The sequence below is a fragment of the Brachypodium distachyon genome, chromosome 2, assembly GCF_000005505.3.
Source record: "Brachypodium distachyon strain Bd21 chromosome 2, Brachypodium_distachyon_v3.0, whole genome shotgun sequence".
NCBI classification, from domain to species: domain Eukaryota; kingdom Viridiplantae; phylum Streptophyta; class Magnoliopsida; order Poales; family Poaceae; genus Brachypodium; species Brachypodium distachyon.
Genome location: NC_016132.3, coordinates 44,475,137 through 44,484,177, shown reverse-complemented (window position 1 = coordinate 44,484,177; position 9,041 = coordinate 44,475,137). Strand labels below are relative to the sequence as shown.

Sequence of the window (9,041 nt, the reverse complement as noted above, 5' to 3'; positions counted from 1 at the left end):
AACCCGTCAACAGTTGTGATCATCAAAAACTTTGTGATTCCGCGCAAGCCAAATATTCCAAAGAATAGTAGCAACAACAGTCTCCCAAGCAGCCATCTTGTCAGGAGAGCAAGTGTTTTGTTGAGAGTAAAAAGATCATCGATCTGCTCCGCACCCACGGTGATAGGGTAAAGGTGGCCCGATCTTTCGATGAGAAGATAGCTATCGATTTGGGTGGAGGTCGACGTTGACGATCCGACTACAAACGTGCAAGACGTTGCGCCTTAGCGATTGCTACACCAACTTCCAAGGTTATTGACCACGCCGGAGCTAGATCAACCTGATCTCGAAGGATCAATTCCTGCAAGCAATCGAAAGAACCAGCAAGAATGATAGATGCAATCAAGATATTGCGAATATGGACGAAGCTTTATAGATGGGATTCTGCAAGCGCGTAGTACAGAAGGTCGATTTGACACTTGTGCCTATGGCAAAGATTAGCAATGGCTAAGTCTTAAACTAAACAAAATCCGAGTCTAAACGATGACCTAGAAGGGGTATATATAGAGGGGTATGCGTCCAGCCTTGGAGAGAAGGCCGAACCCTCTATGGGTCGGTGTACATGGGCCTGGCCCAACTTAAGGTGGCGCAGCACCATAGCTACATGTGGACGAAAACATGAAGTGGGAAACTCTATATTTCGCCCACGTCTTCATCTCTCCTTATGGTGGCTTCAAAGTTCTGAAATCTTCCGTTGCGGCATCATCTTCAATCCTCACACACTTGCTGCCATCATCTCCATGCGTGATCATGCTCCATTGTTTGTCCCTCTCAGCCATGCTAGGTCCATCATTCCTAAGTGTAACAAACACATCTGATTTAGGCAACATCATATTCTCATGTATGTGAGGAATCGTTCCAAGAAACGAAAGTATCTGATAATTAAGTTGGCGTGCACGAGCTCTTGTGAGAGGTTCTTCTATTGTGGCTGTAGGTGCAGCGGTTGTATCAACATGTGGGATGTCCTCATATCACAGTATTAATCCCCAACAATTGAAAGATTAAGATAGAACGTGGACAGACCAAGCCCAGATGAGTCGGAGATTCACTTGCCTTGCAGCCAAAAGGACATTAATTCATCAGTGGCAATAATCTGCTGTCTCCTAAGCACCGTTCTCACTTTAATCCTCCCTTTTATCCATAGCCAGGCAAAAACCTTTTGTTTGTTAGGCGCCGAACAGCCCCACAGAGCAGCAGAGGTAAGGTCACTAACTCCCCCGAAGTTTTCAAGTTGATATAGAGATCTAACAGAAAAGGGTTTTGAGCGTTCCATCCTCCACAGCCTGACATCTTCCTTTTCTCCAATTGGTTCCCAATCTGCGATCTGAATAAGGATGGCATCTAATTCAGAAGAAGCTCGATCAGAGGTGAGGTGTCTTAGATGGAGATCCCAAGCCCCACCATTGTAACGATCAGCCACAGAGATGTTTGGTCGAGTAGTATGTGAAAAAAGAGCAGGGAAAAGTTCATACAAAGTAGAGATTCGAATCCAATTATCATGCCAGAACGAAGTGGAATCCCCATTACCGATATCTACGGCAAAGAGTTGTCGGTAGGAGTCTACAAACTCATTAATTCCAGAACTTGCAACATCCCCCAGGTCTCTCATGGGATAGTGAGCTTTTTTAATCCAAATCGCCCATGAAGACTTCGGATTGGTGTGAAGTCTATGAAGAAACTTCACCAAAAGACATTTGTTTTGTATCTCAAGGTTCTTAATTCCCAGACCGCCTTCATCAATCGGCCGGCACACCCGATCCCAAGACACTAGGCAGTCACTACCATTGGAAATATTTTTTCCTTTCCAAAAGAAGGACCTTCTCAGTTTTTATCAATTTTCTCAATGACCCATTTGGGCAGATCAAGGGAAGACATGAAATATGTTGGAAGAGCCGAGAGCACTGACTTAGTAAGAATTAATGTCCCTCCTCTAGAAATAAAATTCATGGAGAAATTGGCCAACCTTCTATCAACCGAAGAGATTAAAGGGAGGTAAGCTGTTTTGGGAAGTTTAGAATCTGAAAGGGGGAGACCCAGACAGGTTTGAGGTAAGGAAGCATCTGGACAGTTGAGAACCGATGAAATTTCAAAATCTTCTTCTGTGGACAGCTTGATCGGAACGAAGGTAGATTTTGTGAAATTAATATATATGCAGCCCCGAAAAGCTAGCAAAAGCATCCGTAATTTCTTTGAGTAAGAGAGCCTGCAAGATATCCCCCTCCATAACAATTGAAGTGTCATCCGCTTATTGCAACACATGACAAGGTTGATTCGTAAAAATGGGATGATTCAAAGCACCAACACCAGCAAACTTCCTGATTGTTTGTTGGAAGACACCTACGACCAGAATGAACAAAAGGGGAGAGAGGGGGTCGCCTTGCCTTAAACCTCTCTTTAATTCAATCCATTTCCCTGGGATACCATTGAGAAGGATAGCAGTTTTAGAGGTATATAACAAATTATGCATCCACATACGCCAAGTCTCATCAGACCCCCTAACTGACAGAATTTTAAAAAGAGCTTGCCAGGAGACAGTGTCAAACGCTTTGCGAAAATCTAGCTTGAGAACCATAGCTTTTTTCTTTCTTTTTCTGCAAGCTTGAACTAAATCCATTGCATTGCATATAAAAAGTTGTCAGCTATGCACCGAGATTTAACAATACCAGATTGGTCGTCATCCACTAACTTGGTAATTTCTTTTTGTAACCTTCCTGCAAGCAATTTAGTGATCCACTTGACCAGACAATTCAGCAGAAAAATGGGGCGAAAGGCACCCGGGAACTGTCATTTTCCTTTTTCCGCAGCAAAATCATGAATGATCTATTAATTCTTTCGAGCTGCAGGTTCCCATGGAAAAACTGGGAAAAGAACAGGAAGATATCCTCCTTAATGTTTATTGTATTTCGATGACCACCTGAAATGCTTCCCACAGACACCTTAAGTGCAGCACTTGTAATGAACTCCCGAAGCAAAGCACAAACAAACAGAGTGACCTGCAGGTTGTGGCCCTCTTTGCATGGAAGACACCCTCAGTCCTAGGTTCAGGGTGCTTGCCGGAGCTACTGAGGTGAAGCCTGGCCTCAGAAAACTGATGGTATGTTGTAGCAATAATTGGGGAAAATATGGCCCTGATCTGCATAGTAAACGGGGATGTGAGGAAGCAGATCCGTGTAGAATGGGGATGGCAGAATACCTAATGTTGGTTGTAAACCATGAGGGAAATATAAGGTTTAAGTAAATTTAGTATGCGAAGGAGATGAACAATATCCATAAACAAATAAAGAACAAACTGTACATCAGGAGCATATTTATAACAGAAAATCTCACCTGAAGGCAGAAAAGTTCCAAGAAATTATCAAAATTGGCATGCGCTCAAGTTCACCGGCCCTGGGAAGGGGAAGAAATGGTAAGCGTAACTAAATAGACCATCACTACAGAAGAAAAAGGGGCAACCACAGTCTTATACTCTTACTAGACAGAAAGGCGCGCTTCGCCGCGCCGTCAACACTTCTGCATAACTGGATTCATAGTGATTTCTTTCTCAGGTTTTGCTTAGTGTATGCATAGTATAAACTGCAACTTCACGCGTGTTGCAGCACTGCTGATCACATCTTTTTTGCATTGCCCGCCTTGTTATCATCATATCTATACATAATTTTCCGTAACTTTTCGAGAATTTTTTGGCGTTAAATACACATGCCCATGGAACTTCCACCACTGTGTTTCATTATCCTGCACCTCGAATCTTTTCGTCTTCTTCTCATTTGTGGCAGTTCTATCACATCGCAGCCAAAAATAATATGCTTTGCCTCGTTCTCAGCCATGCTCATGTTATTCCCAGGTTTGAAAAGGTAGAGTGAAGACGTTAAAAGTGTGGAATGCAAGTACTGCTCTAGCTAAACAAACTTTTTTCTTTCGCAAAGGAGCTAAACAAACTGAGCAGCAAGAAGCTTGATGACATTTATGCATGATTGACAACAAACAGAAACACAAACAATATATTTGGTAATTACATGGTCATCTGCATGGCCGCAAATTAAATACAAAAATAAAGTTCCACGCACAAAATCTCTAAACATTAGCACTCTAGATATGGTTAGTTCTAGAATTCTAGATCAAAAGTCAGAACCAACTATTGCTTTTACAATCAAGTAATCCTAGCAACTGTCCCAAAAATAAATCATATCGGAATGTCAAACAATATGCATAGCGAGCAAGAGAAATAATACACCTCCAATACTTAAAATACTTCTCTGCATTGGTTTGAAAAACTAAATCATACACAGTAAAAGAACCAAGCTAACAATGAATCTTTGGAGGGAAAGTAAATTGTATGCTCTAGATTATCCCAGCAATGTTCCTTACATGAAGTTGGGTTCCTTCATAATCCTGGTAAAGCTTATGTCTCCAAGTTTTTGTTACAGTTTTCAACAGATTTAAGAACGGGAGAGGGCAGATGACCAAGAGTTGGATGCCAACTGGCCCTTTCGAGTGCACTCTCTCAAACATGGAGATAGATTCAGTAACAATTCTAAGATAAATACCTAATTTTCAATAGAGAGAGATATATAATACCCATTAGGGAGATCTAAATACATGTTTTCCCTATGAACTGGCAGCTAAGATCCTGATCCTTCTGTAATTAAATGTTGGTGCATAATCTTTGTGTAGTCTGCGCCTTTGGTTTTGCTTTCTTGAATATTTAGTACAGGAGAACTCCAAGCAAAGAAAACCAGTTCATGCTGGCAAGGAAAGAACAAAAATCCAGACAAGAAAACTGTTAGAAATTGTTGATAAGATAGGAGTTACCAAAGGCATTTATAGGTAAAATTGGAATTCTGAAGAGGTGAACAGACGACACAATGACCACCACTCAGTTGGAGTTCGCAACTGAATGGCTAATGGGTCACATGTAATATTCTAGCCAATAACTATATGAAACCTTCCGCAGAAACGAATGTAAACTTTATCACGGGTAATTAAAAAAGATCTTAAGTACTCCCTTCGTTCCTTAAAGAATGACGTATTAGCTTTCATTAAGACAAGGCTTTGATCACAAAGATGTGTTTTATATGACATAAAATTAGTATCATTAGATTTGTTATCAAAAGTAGTTCATGATATTTCTGGTTTCATGACATATAAACCACACTTTAATATAGTAATTTGTGGTCAAAGCCTTATCTTAATGAAACCTAATATGCCATTCTTTAAAGAACGGAGGGAGTAGAATGCATAGTAAATGTAGAAGAGAGTAATAAAGCAGAGAAGTGGTGAAAGCTGAACTGCAAATTATTTTGCAGGACCACTCAGGGACTCATACAACATCACTGAAGATAAGATAACATGTAAAACTTGTATCATCGTCTAGTGAGAAGAGAACTCACAAACTACCAATTGGGTACACAGAGAAGAGAACAAGTCATTTTATACATACGAAATTCATACATATAAACAAGGAGAATTATGTACATTAATACTTGTTTCAATACGGAATGGTTGGGTGTTTCCGGTCTAGTGAGCACTAACAAAGCTGACATAAGAAAGAAGGTTAAACCAGTCTAAAGGTTAAACAAAAAGTAGCAGCCAGGTGCCCGTCATAGAGGATGGCTGAAGGTGAAGCGCAAATCCTATAGTTCAATGTACATGATGGTTTGTCGTCGCTCGGTGCTCCGACACCGGGGGTGTGCAGCCTCGTCCCCCTTTTAGGTTCGGTAGGGGCGTCTGGGGAGGAGACCCGGTTATCGCCGGCACGGCCGATGAGGCCCCACGGAGCCGGTGAGACCAAGTGCCAGGTGGTGCGCTAATACAAGAACAAATGCGCACCCATTTTTTACCCAGGTTCGGGCCACCCGGAGGTGTAAAACCCTATGTCCTGCCTGTCTGAACTGATATTGATTGCGGATCAAGCGTATACAAGTTTTTTGCTGGGCCAGTTCCCGGGCTTCCTCTCAATGTCTAAGCACTCCTTACTATTCTCTGCTTGCTGTCCATTGGAACCAACGGACCAACTCACTATCCTACCAACTGGCTAACCTCCTTGACCGTTGACATGAGTCCTCCTTTTATACACAAGGGGATGCCACATGTGCCACGGTGCATGGGCTACAAGTGTCCAACGGGGAGGCACGCAACTCTCCCCGGTGAGCTGGTGGCATGCATGGGTGCCACCTCCGCTGCTAGGGGCCTAAGACCTTAGGGTAGGATTAGACAACCACTGTTCCTTGGATCGGATGGGTAACTACCCGTCGGTCGGCTCGTTTACTGGGCCGCGCGCCTTACTCCTTGCCTTGGTGGGACCGCCCGTTCCGTGCCCGACACGTGCCCGCGCGGCGCTGTCCACTGGGCCCCATGACCCGAGGCGGGGGCACGCGTCCGGGAGCCCCCAGTCCCCGCAAGTCGACCCGGGAAGCACCCAGGCCCAGCGCACCCGGGAACCTCCTCCCGGGAGGTGCCCAAGCGGGAATATTCCCCGAAGCCTCGCTAGCCCCTTTCGGGCTGGTAGCTTGCCGGGAAGCACGTCGGCGCTCCCATGGATGAGACCTTCCCGGAAACCCGGGGGAGGGGCCCACGCGTCGCGCAGCGGTGGTATCCTGGGTGCCACTGGTGCGACATGGTTGATAGGTAGCTTGCAGTCTAATATACAATAGGTAGCTTGCAATCTTGCTGCCCATTTCAATCAGAATAAACAACTCTTAAACAGAAATTTGAACATAACTTTCTGGTATTATATTTCTTGTGTAACTTATTGTTTAAGGTACCAATATTTGTCTTCAACTATTTACCTGGGACCTGCTGCTAGAGTGACTTATCACCCTTTCAGTCTATTTCATCCTCAACTTAATTCCTAGACTACAGGTGCGTTGTGGTGTGAAAAAGCAAACGGCAAGTATCATCAGCAGCTATTTCATCAGCCTGCCCTTCTATCTGCAGAAAACATAAATTTCTCTTAAGCACATCGATTGAACAAATAAGTCTAACTTGAACCTGATAATGTACAACTGTGCATATTATTAATTTTTCAGAAACATATATGAAAGAAGAATTATCTCATAGAAAGGATCGAGTAAAGAAACAAGATATCTATTTCGTGGGCCAGGAAATGCATCAAACATGAACACCCGAAGAAAGCAAGCTATCAAAAAGTCAGAAAAACAAGTGTTCCCCCCAAATTTCACTTTGCCTGGCAAAAGCCTAGGTATTTCTTAGCAGTTCTACCCTTGTACTCCATCTCTTATATTATTCTAAATCGCAGCATGAAAATTCGGCACTGAACCTACTCAGCCTCATCATGAACTAAAATGAACAGCTAATAATACATAAGATTCCCAACCTACAACCACATCTGCCCTAACTATTTGGGCATTAAAAAAATGGTTATTACATACACCGCTGCAACTAATTAGGGAAAGCATGTATGATAAAATTTCCCACTTCGGGATGGACGTTTAGCTGCAGAACCTTTCTAAGCTGGACCTTCTGCAAACACCACAACTAATTTCAATTTTTGCGCGAAACAAGAAACAAAGACAAACGAAAATGGGGGAAACAATGGGGTGGGTGGAGGAAGAAGAATACATACCGTGTAATTATAGATGGAAGTGAACTGCGTTAACTGCGCCTGCTTCGCCCTCAAATATGGTGAATCCACCACAGCCAGCGGCGCCCTCGGCGGCCTGGAACACCCACCGGCGACATCACGCGAGAGAGCACCTGCTGACGCTAGTGGCGGGGTCACGCGGTAGGAAGGGGGAACAGCAGAAGCCAGCGGTTAGGGGCGGCGTGACTTGGCTCCCAGAGCCGCCCGCTCTCACGGCGGGGTGCGGGGGCTCCACCTCGTCGGAACATCACATCTGGCTCTTGGCTTCACGAGGCCCCCTCGGCGACGTCCACGGCGGCAGCTTCCTGCCCTACTCCTCATAGCAGAATTCCGTCAAACACCTCCTCCCGCTCCGCATAGCAAAAGTAAGTAATTCTTTCATAGATCCTGTAACCACCCCAAGCAAAAACGAACGCAGATGGAAAGTTGGAAACGACCAGAACCTGCAACACCAAGAACAGACTGCAGAAGTGAAGAACCCAACAAGCCCCAAATCACATCAGACAGCACACGCACAACAAGAGCAACGTCAACAAACAACAAGATGGGATCCCAGGTGCGTACGAAGGCGGCGAAACGGAATAATCTAAGAAAATGCGAAGGGAAAAAGGAGAAGAAACACACCAGCGATTGGAGCAGATGAAGACTCGACGGCAGCGTAGGACCGAACGAAGGGATCTGCCGAAGAACACGCCAGACGCGCGCCCAACGCTGGCCAAATCACCGGGGAAACGGCGGAGCAAGCAGCAGGCCACGGCAAGACGGGTGTCGAGAACAGGGTAGCAGTCGCGAGCAGCGGCAGATCGGCAGAGAGCCAGAGACGCTCCTTTCCAAAGGAAGGAAGTGAAAAAAGAAAAGAAAAACAAGACGAAAGCCCACCAAGTGCCCCCAGCCCCCCACCCCAGACCGACCCGAAGGCACGACGAGCCGGCGCCACGTACGCAAGACGAACAATCATAGCGTCAGCCTCACTGATAGATCGACCCCATAGCGCGAGGAACGCACGCGCAGAAAGCCTCAGAGCGCGGAGAAGGGGAGGAATGTTCCCGGACGTAGAGATTGTAATAATGTACATCCATGCTAGTATCAACTTATATATCTAAAATCATAACATGCATGCAAGATCGATGCACACATAGGGCCAATCTATATAAACCGCAGGCAAGCTTAGTCGAAAGGACCAAGATCTTCTCTAATTATAAACAAACATAAACTTGAATTACGATTTAAGAATGCGAATAATGTATTGAAGAAAATAACCTCCTAAATTAAGGGGACCACGGTTCAGCGAAATTAAAAATGAATCCTGCGAGTCAAAAGACGCACAAAACACTAACCCTGGGAATTGTTGGATACATTCATCCCAATGATGAGTTCTGAGGGCCGAACCAAAAATGATGTA

The 9,041-nt window shown here is 44.6% G+C and overlaps 1 long non-coding RNA gene across 4 annotated transcripts; it reads right to left on the bottom strand.

Annotated features, from left to right (window-relative positions):
- Positions 1–2,584: 2,584 nt before the first annotated feature.
- On the bottom strand, positions 2,585–8,537 carry LOC104582817. Of its 4 annotated transcripts, XR_001406514.2 has the most exons (6): positions 8,264–8,536; positions 7,622–8,082; positions 6,825–6,966; positions 3,512–4,781; positions 3,367–3,426; positions 2,585–3,172 (listed from the first exon to the last, which is right to left on the bottom strand). It is a non-coding gene; the product is annotated as an uncharacterized LOC104582817 (long non-coding RNA). The 4 variants fall into 4 exon arrangements; XR_002963528.1 differs by having other exon boundaries at positions 3,367–4,781; positions 8,264–8,537; XR_002963529.1 differs by lacking the exons at positions 2,585–3,172; positions 3,367–3,426; positions 3,512–4,781 and adding an exon at positions 6,531–6,705 and having other exon boundaries at positions 8,264–8,526.
- Between the last annotated feature and the right edge of the window lie 504 nt (positions 8,538–9,041).